General features: G+C 35.8%; 3 long non-coding RNA genes and 1 pseudogene across 3 annotated transcripts; 2 read left to right on the plus strand and 2 right to left on the minus strand.

The window, feature by feature from the left end:
• Window positions 1–435: 435 nt before the first annotated feature.
• LOC111399739 lies at window positions 436–1918 on the plus strand. The gene is made up of 2 exons (XR_002703784.1): window positions 436–993; window positions 1452–1918. It is a non-coding gene; the product is annotated as an uncharacterized LOC111399739 (long non-coding RNA).
• A 269-nt stretch (window positions 1919–2187) lies between these two features.
• LOC111399741 lies at window positions 2188–3581 on the minus strand. The gene is made up of 2 exons (XR_002703786.1): window positions 3462–3581; window positions 2188–2478 (listed from the first exon to the last, which is right to left on the minus strand). It is a non-coding gene; the product is annotated as an uncharacterized LOC111399741 (long non-coding RNA).
• A 492-nt stretch (window positions 3582–4073) lies between these two features.
• On the plus strand, window positions 4074–5269 carry LOC111399740. The gene is made up of 2 exons (XR_002703785.1): window positions 4074–4200; window positions 5014–5269. It is a non-coding gene; the product is annotated as an uncharacterized LOC111399740 (long non-coding RNA).
• Window positions 5270–6447: 1178 nt separating this feature from the next.
• On the minus strand, window positions 6448–8686 carry LOC111399743 (annotated as a pseudogene).
• Window positions 8687–9870: the final 1184 nt, after the last annotated feature.

The raw sequence follows: 9870 nt of genomic DNA on the forward strand, positions 1-9870 counted from the left end.
AAAAAAAAAAAAAAAATAATAATAATAAAAAATTAGCCCATCAAATATTGACATAGGCACACAACAATATTATAAAGTGTACGTAAGTTGGGTCAAGCAATAGTTCAAGTTTGTACAAACCATTATTATTCAACAATGTAGCCCGACTCTCAAGTCGGCTTGGGTTGTTGTCTGGATGGGTTATTGAATTGACAAGTGCATTTAATGAAACTTACATCATGTTCCCTTATGAGTACATAACCCCTGTTTGGTGCTCAATTTAATTAACTTTTTTGGATCAAAACTCATTTTTCTACAATGTTGGCAAGAAATCAAAGGCCTAGCACCAAAATTCTGTCAGCAATCCCGCTACTCAAACAGGTTAGAATACAGGTTCAAAAACAGGCTGACCTGGCATTTGAAAATAAAATAAAGAAAGTGGCAGGGAAAGGAACATTACCCACTCTCCCCCAGCCTTCTCTCTCCAAAGTTGCTTTATTCTCTCTCTTCAAAACCCACAGAAATCCACAAATCCAACTGTACATATTCGGTGGTGTCGTCGCATTGAACTTTCGCAAACGGTGTCGACGACGTAGGATCGACGAGCTCCGATCGCCATTTGAAAACGACGTTTTAAAAACAATAACAAGCTCCAGTTATTAATATTTCTTCATGATTTGCAGTTCATAAAATCGGCCTGTTATATATATTTTAATCACGATATATAAACCTCAACTTCTTCTTGGGTCATCCCTTCCTTCCAGGAAATTGCAATTTTCATAAGGACGTTATAAAATCGATCTGTTTGTGAGTTCGTGAAACTGCAATTTTTTTCAAAAGAAACGTGTTTTTGAAAAACTGCAAAAAAAAAAAAAAAAAATTGAACCCAATTGGCCTGTTATTAATATAGCTTCATTCCAACGATTTCTTGTTCCACACTGCACATTCCCAGAATTTCATGTGCATTTTTGGGTTATTTTGTGTTGTGGTTTTCCCTTCAACTTCAAATTAAAGGTATCTTTTCGCATTTCTTACAATAAATGTGCAATTCTTGGGGGAATTTAGATGAACAATCTGAAAAAAAGATTTCACTTTGGGCAATGGGATATTAAGAGATCTGATATTTAGAGTTTGAGGTTCTTGAGGCAATCTTGATATCTCTAAAGTTTCAACAATTTAAATGTATCACATTTTCTGGGTTTTAGGCATTTGGTGTAATTATATGCAAGTTCCAGTATTGAAAAACAAAATATTGTTTATTTGATTCACTATATTTGTTATTGACTGCTATGAGTCCTGGTATCTTGAATGAAACAATCTACTCAGTTGAGTTGTTTAAAGCTTATAGGATTTTCTGTTTTCATGAGTTCTGGTCTTAATTGTGGGCATCTTTTCTATATTGGCTCCCTTGCTGCCTTTGTGCTTGGTTTTAGTATTGGCATTAAATCTAATTTGTGTATCGTATGTTTTAGGAGAAAGATAACGATAATAAAGGAAAATTATTCCTTTGTTGTGGTTGGAATTGTGGATTTTGGGAGTGGGTTGTAAAAGAAAAATCAAGAGCTGAATGTAGTCGTGGCAACACTACCGCCCCTACCACTGTGATGGACAACACAGATGAAGAAATGTCGCGTGTGTTTCAATCTAGAGTTAGGATAAGTGACGAAAAAGAATTACAGATTTTGGTGAATGTGAATGTGAGCATCCGGACGGAAAGAAGAACCACGGAAGTGAATGCGAAAAGGAAGCGGCCTACTTGACATGTTGCATCATGGAAACATTTTAGATGCTTCAGTTTCGTGTAGACAAGAACTAATTACCAGTTTCAGTTTTGATCTTGTAAGCAAACTGGTATTGTTTTATGTTCCAAACTTGCAATCGTTGTGGATAATCTATATTTGCATTATGCCCCTGTATATTAATCTATATTTTTGCATTATGCCCTTATGTATTACCGAAACCCATGGTTCGCTTGGAATGAAAATGAATTTAGGAATTAGAATTTTACTAATGCCTCACAATTCTATCGAATTAGAATTTCGAAAACTTGTATTGAAGTACAAATGTATTCTTTTTCAATGGTATTTCGTAAATTTCGGTCTCTAAATGTGACAAAAGTAATATGTTCACAACTGGTTGGTGGAGATAGAATTATTTAAAAAACGAACATAATTTAGAGAAATAAATTAATACTAGTCGTAAAACCACTAAAGTTAATCATCCCACTCTCCATTAGAACGTTGCCTTATGTTGAAAAAAATGATCACACAATTGTTAAAACCATGTAGGTAATCATCCCACTACCCATTACAATGTTGCTTCTGTTACATACCCAATGCATAAGAAAACTATCATTGGGGGTTACAAAACTAAACAAATCTGAATATGCAACCATAAATTTGACCAATAAATTGGGCACTGGAAATCACTTGCAAAGTTCCTAAACTCCAGATTCACTGCAAAGGCCGATAAACTGGAACCACCACATTCCTTCATTTCCTGGTAGACGAAATGGGAAAACATATTCTCCATAAGTAACAACAACACTGACCATAACAGCGAAAAAAATGCAGATAAAAGAAACTAGTGAGGGGGAAAATTCAGTCCATTGACGTGCTTTTGCAATAAAGATAAGCAAGAAAATAAGCAAAACTCAACTCAAAGTTTTGAATTGCTAACAATCTAACTAACTTAATTTCTCAAGACAAATCAATCATGTTTTCAGGCTCCTTTTCTCATGAACATGCCCCATTTTCAAAAGTTTGAAAAACAGTTAAAACACAAGTAAAAATCTACCAACATTAACATACATTGATCTTCACAAGGAAACAAAATTGAAAAAGGAAAAATGAAGATTTGGATTGAAATAACAACACTTGTACCTTAACACGCCTTTGCCACCTTCGTCAAATAAGTTTGGATGGTAAAATCAAGTTGTTAAATAACAATAAAATCAATTTTAATGAAATTTTAAATAACCAAGCCAAGACATCTGTCAAATAGAGAAGCTGATTTTCCTCAACAACACAATTACTACACTAAGAGTAGAAATTAAGAGGCCTAACCATTTGCTCATAACTATAGTAAGAATAAAAATTAAGAGGGAACACCATTTCCTCTGTTATTCTTTTCTCTGATAAGAGACAGAGATGTCTGGTATTTATGCACATGTAATACACTTGAAAATACACGAGTTTAGTGCTCATATAATTTAATTAGTTCTACATAAAAGTAGGATCCCTAGCCCAAAAATCAAGAAGTAGTTGCCATTCCCTCTCTTTAAAATATTACAACTAAAATTTCACATACCTAAAATTTTCAAGATCTACGCAAACTATAACAATGAAGGCCACCTAACATCATGATTCACCTAAACTATAAGAAGAAAATCAGTTGGTTCGTCGCTCCTTCAAAAAAACCGAGAAAGAAGAAGAGTGAAACCAAAATGCTAATCGGGCACCCACAACGTAAATTGATTTTACCTATGCACACGTCTTCGGCAGGGATTAATCGTCGTCGACGATATTTAACATCGTCTGAGAGTGAATAGTTAGTGGACGGTTTCGCATTTGGGGCTTCTGTTTTGTAAAAAAAGGACTCTGCTTACAGTAAAATCGGTGGGAAAATGGAGGATATAATGGAGTAAAATTGTGGTCCATGCTTGCTTCCCTCCAAAACTAAGTGGGCTGACAACTGTCACGTGTAAAATTTCAAATTCCTGTTTTTCAGCCTGGATTTCAACCTGTTCAAAGAGCTTTATTGTTCTGTCAGATTGCGAATTTGGGAACAATGCTGTTGAGTCGTGTTCTCCCATTTTTGCCCTCATTTAGCAATTGTTGTCCTCAGATTTCCCTTAAAATTTCTAGCCCTACCTTCTGATTTCCCAATTGACTCGAACGACGCCCCTTGCTTCTCCTGTAATCGGATCTCTCTGCCGGTGAGATTTTCAAGCCACATCGTTTCGACCACTCAAGATTCGTCGTCCAGTATTCGTCGGCTGAAGGTGAGGTAGCCCAATACGAGACCGGTGCGGTTCGTGTTCCTTGCACCCAGATTTCTCTGCCTACCATTTTCGGCTAACATCCATCGAAGCACCTTACCAACGTCTGCTCCAGTCTCCTATCGACGGTAACTGGGCTCCTCAACAACCACTGCGTAATTGCTATTCCGTCTAACCACCGCAACCGCCATAGCTCGTCGTACAGCAAGGTTCGACCCCGGGTTAGTTTCAGCACCTTCCAAACATCGAACTTCCATCACAAATCCGTTCCCACAATGGATAACTTCGGCCAGCAGTGGAACTGTTTCCCTGAAGACCTAGTAACCATTATACACTTCTCCTTGGAAAAGTTCATCTGTGGCTCAATGAAAAAGTTACTGGGCATTTATTAAATAAGTAAAATTATGAACTAGAATATACTCACAAGTTTTTGATAATTTTCTCATTATATTTTGTCTCCAATTCATGAGTAAACTGTTTTCATATTTTAAGAATGTAGTGTTTTTTTTGGGGCAACGTCGCATGTCAATGAAATTGCAATTGGCTTCTTTTCCCTTCTTCACTAATAATAAACTGTAGGTGTTGAACATGTGACCCGAAATAAATGTTTGAACGGTAGCTAATTTCGAAACTTTATTTTCCTATTCATTCACATTTATTACAAATTGCTCAAACTCTGTGTTTACACAAAATTGATGAGTTAGTTTATGTTACATAGCAAATGCATATTTCTTCTGCAATTTAGTGAAGCACATTTTTTGATTTTTATATTTCTTGTTTGTTGTCTGCCCCCATTATGCTTCTACGTGATATAGCAAAACGCAGTTGAACCAAGGATCATACTGTATCCCTTTTGCCCTCTCACTAGATCGTGAACTAACAAAAAAAATGTGGAAGTCCCTTAAAAAGCTTTCAAGATGGGAGCCCAAAATACTTGACAATTACCTTGTTTCCCCCTGCCTCTTTAATACAGCATATTAATTTACTTTTGTTACACCTTCACTGCTTTACAAATTACAAATTTTCCCCTGCAGCTCAGCACAAGTGCCAGTGCCCACTCGATGCACTGTGCTGCATCCGACCAGCAAAACCCGTAGCCAGCGGTGTGAAAGTCGGCCAAATGGAACTCCTCAGAGTGCAAGTGATCGTGATGGTAATTGCAGTGCGATAGTGTTAGTGGCAATGGTCTGTGACCACTATTTGACTTATGTTACCATTTGTGACCAAATATTTAATTGTTATCAACAAATTTGAAAATATGTGACCTATAAATTTTTAGATTTGTGACCACCGAAAATAAATTGTGACCTATAAATTTTTAGATCTGTGACCATCGAAATAAACCGTGGTCTATAAAATTTTTTATTTGTGACCTCGAAATAATCTGTGACTAATTAATTTAATAATATGTGACTAATAAATAAATTGTGGCCTAAAATTTTGTATTTGTGACTATTAGTTCTATAACTGTGATCTCATTACATTTAATTAATAAAATAATTTAATTAATAAATAAATACCTGATTTTTGCACTTTTAAACTTAGGACTTGAAAATTGAATTGATGTAAACAATACAGCTGAGTTATGTATTTTTCCTGTCAACCAATGTATCCTTCCACACAAGCACAACTTAGAAAAATCAGTCCATATCCACATTTTTTGTGTGACATATAAGATTGTAACCAAATATCGCTTCGACAGAACAACTCAAAAAATAAAAAAATGTCATTTTTTCTTATAGATAAACGAACGGGTTCGATAATCAATATCCTCCTTTCATCAAGTGCTTGTTTGATACATATTTTAAGTCAATTAAAATCATTTTTTTGATCGTTATTTTACTATTTCAGTCGTTATTTTTCAATTTTTCTCTCACAAATAGAACCCAATTTATCTCTAATGGTCAAAAAATCAATTATTAAAATTCCTACCAAACAAGTTCCAAGTCTGGAAGTATTTATATTTATGAAAACTCTTAAGTCAAAAGTCACACGGAAGTGTGAGACTTTTAGTGCTTCCTATTTACAAATTAATGATATTATTGAATTTTTGGTACATCTATCCAAAAGAACTTAAGGGATTGTTTCACTAGACTTCTAGTTAAACAAAACATTTTTTGAAAATTACTTGTCCATATTTAGAAACAGCTTCTTAATTTTGACTTTTCAAAAGAAATCATTTTGGCCGTAATCAAATTCTTTTTCTACAAAAGTACCTTGATGATAAACCGACTTGGTCTCTTATAGCTTCCCACATAAATTTCTTCCTCTAAATACTATTTCTAGTTTCGAAGATGATTTTCCTCCTGAAAAGATTCTAGTGGAGGCTCGTACTTAATGTATGGCCTTCTAGCTTCTTAATTAATAATTTATTTATTTTTTAATTTTTTCTAAAGGTGACACTGAAATACATTTTTATTTATTTTGAATCATTAAGGATATTATTGATAGAAACCAAATACACTACATCAAAGAAAATTCTTTCAAAACTAGTAACTTATCATGATATTATTTACATACGTTACAAATAACATGTTCTAGCCAACCCCGAAAGGATCTTCTAACTAATTCAGAGATCATTTGGATTCCGTAAGTAATGAGGACTTGAAATATCACAGATTGATCAATGTTTTCATCGGCCTCCAGAGAGGCAATTTGTGACCGAGGAAGTTTGCGTAAATACTGTTTGAGCAGAAGAAGAAGAAGGATATGACCACAGGGGGATATCGTCGCACCCTTCATCATGTTGTTCAAATTTTAGGCCACTTGAAGGCAATTCTGGCGGAGCCAACGCGCCTTCAAGATACAGCATAACTTGACGCATACTAGGCCTAAATTTCGGATCTGAATGAGAACATAGCAAGCCAAGTTTTAATACTACTTCCTTCTCCTCCATTACGTAATTGTTACCTAAATTTGGGTCGACTACCGGAAAATGTCACCTTGATTCCAGTAGGAAAACACTTGATCTACCAAAATTAGATCGTTAGGGGCAGCTTTGGGATCAATTGGCCTTCTCCCGCATGCAACCTCAAGCAAAAATGCCCCGAAAGCATAAACATCAGTGCTTGTTGTGGCCTTCCCAATTCTATTTTGCTCTGGGGCAAGGTACCCCAGTGTCCCAACCACGCGAATCGTCTGATGGTCTGATCCATGATCGTACAATCTTGCAAGCCCAAAATCGCCTAATCGTCCGTTTAATTCCCCGTCTAATAATACGTTACTCGCCTTTATGTCTCTATGGATCACGACTTGTTCCCATTCTTCGTGTAGGTAAAGTAGTCCGGATGCTACGCCTTTGATGACTCGAAATCTTTGGTCCCAATTGAGGGTAACCTTTGGTTGGTTGTGAAGGAACTTGTCTAGGCTTCCATTGGACATGTATTCATAGACCAAAAGAAGTTCACCTTTACGCCTGCAGTATCCCAATAGTGGCACCAAATTCCGGTGGCGTAGTCGACCCATGCTCGCAATTTCTACCACAAACTCTCTCATCCCTTGTCTTGATTCATGAGACACCCTCTTAACAGCAATCTCAACTTTAGATCTAGGCATCACACCTTTGTATACTTTTCCAAATCCTCCCCTGCCCAGTATCTCCTTATCTTTAAACCCTTTAGTGGCCTTATACAAATCTTTAAATTTGAACCTCTGAGGAGAGTAATCACGCTCCCACTCTTCAAGCACTTCAGCAAATTTCCTCCGCCTATTCACATAGCAAACTACTCCCCATATGGCTAGTGTTACTGAAACCACAACAATCACCGGCACATACACCGTCAAAACCTTCGATATCTTCTTGGGACCTGTACGAGGTGGTTTAGGAAGTCGAGAGAGATCAAGTGGTTGAGCCATACCATTTATCTTGAAACTCCATCCAAGAACATAATGGGTAGCTATTTGTATAGGCCCTGTGGCTGAGGAAAAGCCAACAAACATGGTTGGTTTTAAGACCGATGATAAATCATAGGATATCTGCAAAAGAGTTCTATTTGGCTTGGAATTATGCAGTGGAGCTAATGTAACAGAGATTTGCTTCTCTATACCATCATATTCAACCCAAAGTTGCATCGGATGACCACTGTTAAGTTTCAAGTTACGAAACAAATCCGGATTATCCCAATACCCTGATGTCTTTGAAGATACGGATTTCAGTCCATTAATATCAATCCCAACATGGTTATCATCGATATCTTCAACTTCATCATTCTTGAATGTATCAAGTTCCACTCCAAATATATGGTTGGAAGAATTGCCGTCGTTGGTTTTATTGAAAAGGCCAAGGTATAATGCTGGATTGGCTCTTTCAAAGTTTTTGCTTGGCGAAATCACGAAAATAATTCCCGGACCGCCCAATTCTTGATAGCCAGACACCATTGCAAAAACAGAGTATGAAGAAAAGGAAGAAGCCGCGGCATTAGAGGAATTCTTGAATTCAATAGGATCAGGATAGAAGGCGTGACCTTTCTCTCGTGTGGTGGTATTGCTTAGTTTCAAGAGACCGTTGGGAGTGATCTTTGCCATGCCATCGAGGCTCAGATTTGCCGATCGAAATCCATTGTAGGAGAATTCATCGATAGATTTTGATGTTGTAAGGAAACTGCTTAGAATGTAAAAAATCAGTGCTGCAACTTTGAGAGGGACCATGGCTGAATCTTGGAACGAAGGGTCTTGCAATGTTTATGCTATGATGTAAAAACCACTACTATAATTTAATATTGTATTTATTGCTCACGCTGTCAACATGGTACGGTTCATTTACTTTGGTTGTATGTGTTAAATACCACACAGTTTGGTCGTTCTGTTTCTTGGTGAGAATTAAATTTTTGAATAGTAAAAAGAAAAAATAAATTTAAATTAGATTTTTAATAGATTTCGATAGAAATTAATGAAGTGTGTTTAAAAAGTTTTGAGACTCATAAAATGTGGTTGAAATAAATTTTGACTTTGACTTAGATTAAAATTTATTTTTTCTCTCTTTAAATTATAATTCATTTTTTGTCTTTTCTTATTAACTATACGTTCTTCAATAATACTCCCTCCATCCCATTTATATGGGTCGACTTTCCTTATTTCATGTCTCAATAATATAATCTTTTTTTTTTCTTATAGAAAATCTTTTGTTTTGTTTTGTTTACTAACATATCGTTATTTAATTTGCATGATAACCAATTTCTCTCACTTAATCTCGAAATGGTACAAATACAAATAAGGGTAATTAAAAAAATATTTAGAAAAAAATTACTTTTTTAATAACATTAAATACGACTTTCTTAATCCATGTGAAAAATAAAATCAATCTATATAAATGGGACGAAGTGTGTATAATATTATACGTAAATCTAAATTTTTTTTCTTATTTTATAACCACACATTCTCCAAAAAAAAAATTAATATTCCTCTCATTATAATGTGAAATAGTGGGACCCAAACGGGTGCTTATAGATTTTAATTGACACCAAAAGAGGGCTAGATTTGATAACTCACCCTAAAATGTTTGAACTTGAATGACTTGCTTTGCAGGGAGCAATTGACATGGTTAATACTTGTAGGACATGGTGTAATACTGCATATTCGACGTGTTGTCAATGAATTGGATACAGAAGCAATAATTTGTTTGATGTAAGGATAAATCTGTAGGCCCTGTCCAAATAGGGGAGGGCGCCATTTCAGCTCCCTGGACGGATCTAGCATCTCCCCTGATATAATAGGGAGGCACTACACTGACAGGGGCCTTGGACAAATCAGGAGCTGACTGACAGCCCCTGTTTGAGCAGAATTTTCCGATATAATATTGCCTAAGTGACTTGTCACATTCAACGTTCTAGATTTCTATTAAACCTGAAACATACACATCAATGTAGGAACATGGATTAGGTAATCTCGCAAAA

The sequence above is a fragment of the Olea europaea genome, chromosome 9 (genome assembly GCF_002742605.1).
Source record: "Olea europaea var. sylvestris chromosome 9, O_europaea_v1, whole genome shotgun sequence".
NCBI lineage: Eukaryota > Viridiplantae > Streptophyta > Magnoliopsida > Lamiales > Oleaceae > Olea > Olea europaea.